Raw genomic sequence first — 6743 nt, 5'->3', positions numbered from 1 at the left:
GATAGATAGATGGATGGATGGATGGATGGATGGATGGATGGATGGATGGATGGATAGGAAGGACGATAGAAAGATGTATAGATGTATAGATAGATAGATAGATAGATAGATAGATAGATAGATAGATAGATAGATAGATAGATAGATAGATAGATAGATAGATAGGAAGGAAGGAAGGAAGGAAGGAAGGAAGATAGAATGATGTATAGATGTATAGATAGATAGATAGATAGATAGATAGATAGATAGATAGATAGATAGATAGATAGATAGGAAGATAGATAAAAGATGTATAGATAGATAGATAGATGATAGATAGATAGATAGATAGATAGATAGATAGGAAGGTAGATAGATAGATGGATGGATGGATGGATAGGAAGGACGATAGAAAGATGTATAGATGTATGGATAGATAGATAGATAGATAGATAGATAGATAGATAGATAGATAGATAGATAGATAGATAGATAGATAGATAGATAGATAGATAGGAAGGAAGGAAGGAAGGAAGATAGAATGATGGATAGATAGATAGATAGATAGATAGATAGATAGATAGATAGATGATAGATAGATAGATAGATAGATAGATAGATAGATGTATAGATAGATAGATAGATGAAGATAGATAGATAGATAGATAGATAGATAGGAAGGAAGATAGATAGAAAGATGTATAGATAGATAGATAGATAGATAGATAGATAGATAGATAGATAGATAGATAGATAGATAGATATGGATATAAAGATAAGTAGGAAGATAGATAGAAAGATGGATATAAAGATGGTTAGGAAGATAGGATAAGTCGGGATCTTTGAAACTGTTGTGACATCACGGCAGCGCGCGGCAGGACAGCGGGATGCGCGTGATTCAGTGATGCAGCTCACATCCAATCCTGGATGATGTAAAATCGTGCACAGGCGCCGGAATAAACGCCCTGCACCCGTCATTCAGCCCGCACGCCGGGCTTTTTCCTGCTCCGTGCGCCAGGAAGCGATGATCATCTGACCTTAAGGTGATCAGCGAATGACAAATCAAAGGTCAGCGCTCGTGCCATCAGCAGGACCCGCGGCCGACTGGATAATGCACGCGCTGAAAGGTAAGAGCCGCTATGACCTTCTTTACATTTCTGGCATGAGGAAAGCGCGAGGGGTCTTCCTGCTGTGCAGCCACAGATCCACTGTTTCAGCTCAGATCGTCCTGTTACATAACGCACTGGGATCAGTTTTTGAGCCGGTGCACATCATGTAATACGAGCAAAATAACCGCCATATGCAATAGTCATCATACAACATGGCTTCTTACATATAATGCCTTTACTGGATCTTAATGGCGGAATATCACTGATCCATGAGCAGGGTTTCTGTTTTGAAGCAAGTGGCTTATCACTGCGCTGACTGAAGCGGTTTGCATGAAATAAACCGGCGGATTGCGTGTAAACACATCGCAGATCACTGATGCATTTCCTAAAATGTCAGTCAATGTTTAAACACACAAACACGGGGCTTCTGCCTGCAGCAGGCTCGTGCGACTCAAGCAGTACAATCAAATGCAGGTGTACAGTCTGTGCATTATTTAATCTTCTCTTCATTTTTAGTATTATTAGTCTTATCGTGTTTTTATTTAATTTCTTTTTATTTAACACGTCACCTTGCATTGCATAATAGATCCGAGCCCGAGATGCGCGAGCGCCGCCTCTCAAAAAGGTAAGTGTAAAGAGGGTGACGTCATCCAATCCGGAATTCCAAATCACTCATGGTAGACTTTATGACGACACTACATAGGGGCAGGCGTCAAAGAGACAAGAGTGGGCACTATAGAGTGCACTAGAGATGAGATTGGGATCCAGTCTGTGTCAGCTGAAGGTTGATAGAGGGATGTAGATGTAGATGTAGAACAGGGTTTGACACACTGCTTTACACACACTGTAGGACATGATGCTTCATGCTCATGCTGATCATGTTAATGATTTTTTAATAATAATTATCAACAATGATTTAACAATGTAGGAAACAGCTATTTTTAGAAAAGGCCCGGGCTACTCATGTGGTTTTTGCGGGCTACCTGGTGTTGGTGACCCCTGCCCTAGATTATCTTGTATACCATCTGTACCTACACTGTGTATACCTTTTGTACAGTTACACATACAATGTACATGGATGGATAGATCATATTACACATTAAAGGGTGTGTTTTTTTTTTTTTTACGGGATTTGACTTTACAGGTGTATCTCAATAAATTAGAATATCATTAAAAATGTTTTATTTTATTTTAGTATTTCGATACGAATAGTAAACTTGTATATTATATAGATTCATCACACAGACTGATATATTTCAAGTGTTTATTTCTTTTAATGTTGATGATTATGGCTTACAGCTAATGAAAACCCAAATTTCAGTATCTCAGAAAATTAGAATATTAAAGTCAAGTCAAGAAGCATTTCAACCATATATAGCTGACACAGTACCGGGTGAAATGGACAACGTTCCTCCAGAACCCTGATGCTACTTTAAACAACATAAAGCTACATAACAGAAAACACAGAGCTAAGGACTAGTAAGTGTCCTCGCCACATAAAGTCCATCGTGTGCAACCTGGTGCAAATATTTGAGATATGAACTTTGCTCAGCCTTTTTTAGAAAGTAAAGAAGCTGCTGGGCTTTCTTGGTGATGGAGCTGGTGTTGAGCGACCAAGTGAAGTTCTCCACCAGATAAACACCAAGGAATTTGGTGCTCTTGACAATCTCCACGGAGGATCCATCGATGATCAGTGGAGAATGGTCGCTCGTTCTTCTGAAGTCAACAACCATCTCTTTAGTTTTGTCAACGTTCAGATACAGGTTGTTGGCTTTACTCCAGGCTGTTAACTGGTGCACCTCTTCTCTGTATGCTGACTCATCGTTCTTGCTGATAAGACCCACCACGGTCGTGTCATCGGCGAACTTGATGATGTGATTCGAGCTGTGATTGCTACACAGTCGTAAGTCAGCAGAGTGAACAGCAGTGGACTGAGCACACAGCCCTGAGGGGCCCCAGTGCTCAGTGTGGTGGTGCTGGAGATGCTGTTTCCGGTCCGGACTGTCTGAGGTCTCCCAGTCAGGAAATCCAGGATGGTGTTTAGGCCCAGTAGGCTCAGCTTCTTAATCAGGTGCTAAGGGATGATTGTGTTGAATGCTGAGCTGAAGTCTATGAACGGCATTCGTACATATGAGTCCTTATTGTCCAGGTGGGTGAGGGCAGTCTCAAAGCACTTCATCACGATGGGTGTGAGTGCGACGGGATGATAGTCATCAAGGCAGATGACTGTAGATTTCTTCGGCATGGGGACGATGGTTGTTGTCTCAAGGCACGTAGGAACAACGGCGCTGCGCAGGGAATGTTGAAGATGTCAGTAAAGACATCCGCTAGCTTTTCTGTGCATACCCTGAGCACTCTGACAGGAATGTTGTCTGGACCAGCAGACTTCCGTGGGTTAACTCTGCATAGAGTTTTCCTCACTTCAGCTGTGGTTAGACAGAGCACCTGCTCACTAGGAGGAGGGGTGGTCTTCCACGCCGAAATTTGTTCTGCACCTTGAACCGGGAATAGAAGTAATTTACCGCATCTGGGAGGGAGGCGTCACGGTCACAAGTAGGTGAAGTTGTCTTGTAGTCCGTGATCACCTGGATGCCCTGCCACATGTGCCAGGTGTCTCCGCTGTCCTGGAAGTGGCCATGGATGCTCTCTAATAAATTTGTATTTATTACTTTATTATTTTATCCGTTTTTATAGTTTTTCATATTTTTATAGCACCAGCACACCATGGCAAATTCCCATGATGCTTTGCAAGATGATTCTAATGATATTTATTTTATATACCCTAGTATAGAAGTACAGTGTAGTATAGTATAGTTACTATACTACACGGTACTGTACTATATTATACCACACTATACTATAATATACTACTTTACTATACTACACTATACTATAATATATTTCTATACTATACTATACCATACCATGCTGTACTACACTATGCTATAATATACTACTATAGTATAGCATAGTGTAGTACAGCATGGTATAGTGTGGTATAATATAGTATAGTATAGTATAGTATATTATAGTATAGTGTGGTATAATATAGTACAGTACAGTGTAGTATAGTGTAGTATAGTATTATATTATAGTATAGTGTAGTACAGCATGGTATAGTGTAGTATAGTATAGTAGTATAGTATAGTATAGTATAGTAGTATATTATAGTATAGTGTAGTACATCATGGTATAGTATAGTTTAGTAGTATATTATAGTATAGTGTAGTATAGTAAAGTAGTATATTATAGTGTAGTGTGGTATAATATAGTATAGTATAGTATAGTATAGTATAGTATAGTATAGTAGTATATTATAGTATAGTGTGGTATAATATAGTATAGTATAGTAGTATATTATAGTATAGTGTAGTATAGTAAAGTAGTATATTATAGTATAGTGTGGTATAATATAGTATAGTATAGTATAGTAGTATATTATAGTATAGTGTAATACAGCATGGTATAGTGTAGTATAGTATTATATTATAGTATAGTGTAGTATAGTAAAGTAGTATATTATAGTATAGTGTGGTATAGTATAGTAGTATATTATAGTATAGTGTAGTACAGCATGGTATAGTGTAGTATAGTGTAGTATAGTATAGTATAGCAGTATATTATAGTATAGTGTAGCATAGTATAGTAGTATATTATAGTATAGTATAGTATATTATAGTATAGTGTAGTACAGCATGGTATAGTATAGTATAGTATAGTATAGTATAGTATAGTATAGTATAGTATAGTAGTATATTATAGTATAGTGTAGTATAGTAAAGTAGTATATTATAGTGTAGTGTGGTATAATATAGTATAGTATAGTATAGTATAGTATAGTATAGTATAGTATAGTATAGTAGTATATTATAGTATAGTGTGGTATAATATAGTATAGTATAGTAGTATATTATAGTATAGTGTAGTATAGTAAAGTAGTATATTATAGTATAGTGTGGTATAATATAGTATAGTATAGTATAGTAGTATATTATAGTATAGTGTAATACAGCATGGTATAGTGTAGTATAGTATTATATTATAGTATAGTGTAGTATAGTAAAGTAGTATATTATAGTATAGTGTGGTATAGTATAGTATATTATAGTATAGTGTAGTACAGCATGGTATAGTGTAGTATAGTGTAGTATAGTATAGTATAGCAGTATATTATAGTATAGTGTAGCATAGTATAGTAGTATATTATAGTATAGTATAGTATAGTATAGTATAGTAGTATATTATAGTATAGTGTAGTACAGCATGGTATAGTATAGTATAGTATAGTATAGTATAGTATAGTATAGTAGTATAGTATAGTAGTATATTTTAGTATAGGGTAGTATAAAATAGTACTGTTTTGACACACAGTTTCTGTTCCTATAGTTACACGGAAAAACCCGTTGTCTGCATGTAAGCATGGAGATGACGCCACTTCTGTGTAAACAGTTGTTTTGACAAATTGTCCCTTCTGAATCACTGTAAATGAAGTGAGCAAGCAAAATTTACCTCTCTGGGAACATTTTAATGCTAATACCGAAGACTGTTAAAATTACTTCATCATAGAGGCACTTTCAGATAAAAGTCACAGTAGATTCATTTATTTGTCACATATACAGTGTAATTTGTTCTTCGCATATCACAGCTTATTAGAAAACTGGGGACAGAGCGCAGGGTCAGCCATGATACAGTGCCCCTGGAGCCGGGAGGGTATACTATAGTAGTATATTATAGCATAGTGTAGTACAGCATGGTATAGTATAGTATAGTATAGTATAGTATAGTAGTATATTATAGTATAGTGTAGTATAGTAAAGTAGTATATTATAGTATAGTGTGGTATAATATAGTACAGTACAGTGTAGTATAGTATAGTAGTATATTATAGTATAGTGTAGTACAGCATGGTATAGTGTAGTATAGTATAGTATAGTATAGTATAGTATAGTAGTATATTATAGTATAGTGTAGTACATCATGGTATAGTATAGTATAGTTAAGTAGTATATTATAGTATAGTGTAGTATAGTAAAGTAGTATATTATAGTATAGTGTAGTATAGTATAGTGTGGTATAGTATAGTATAGTATAGTATAGTATAGTAGTATATTATAGTATAGTGTGGTATAATATAGTATAGTATAGTAGTATATTATAGTATAGTGTAGTATAGTAAAGTAGTATATTATAGTGTAGTGTGGTATAATATAGTATAGTATAGTATAGTAGTATATTATAGTATAGTGTAATACAGCATGGTATAGTGTAGTATAGTATTATATTATAGTATAGTGTAGTATAGTAAAGTAGTATATTATAGTATAGTGTGGTATAGTATAGTAGTATATTATAGTATAGTGTAGTACAGCATGGTATAGTGTAGTATAGTGTAGTATAGTATAGTATAGCAGTATATTATAGTATAGTGTAGCATAGTATAGTAGTATATTATAGTATAGTATAGTATAGTATAGTATAGTAGTATATTATAGTATAGTGTAGTACAGCATGGTATAGTATAGTATAGTATAGTATAGTATAGTATAGTATAGTATAGTATAGTAGTATATTTTAGTATAGGGTAGTATAAAATAGTACTGTTTTGACACACAGTTTCTGTTCCTATAGTTACGGAAAAACCCGTTGTCTGCATGT

The 6743-nt window shown here is 35.1% G+C and overlaps 1 protein-coding gene across 1 annotated transcript in view; it reads left to right on the top strand.

Annotated features, from left to right (window-relative positions):
• Positions 1–820: 820 nt before the first annotated feature.
• Positions 821–6743, top strand: part of dnajc6 (DnaJ (Hsp40) homolog, subfamily C, member 6) — a 50468-nt gene continuing 44545 nt past the window's right edge. The window contains exon 1 of the mRNA XM_046850611.1: positions 821–1106. The gene's annotated coding sequence lies outside the window, so the exon portion shown is untranslated. The remainder of the gene's footprint in view (positions 1107–6743) is intronic.

Source organism: Silurus meridionalis, chromosome 1, assembly GCF_014805685.1.
Source record: "Silurus meridionalis isolate SWU-2019-XX chromosome 1, ASM1480568v1, whole genome shotgun sequence".
NCBI lineage: Eukaryota > Metazoa > Chordata > Actinopteri > Siluriformes > Siluridae > Silurus > Silurus meridionalis.
This window is presented reverse-complemented; position numbering and strand designations above follow the sequence as displayed.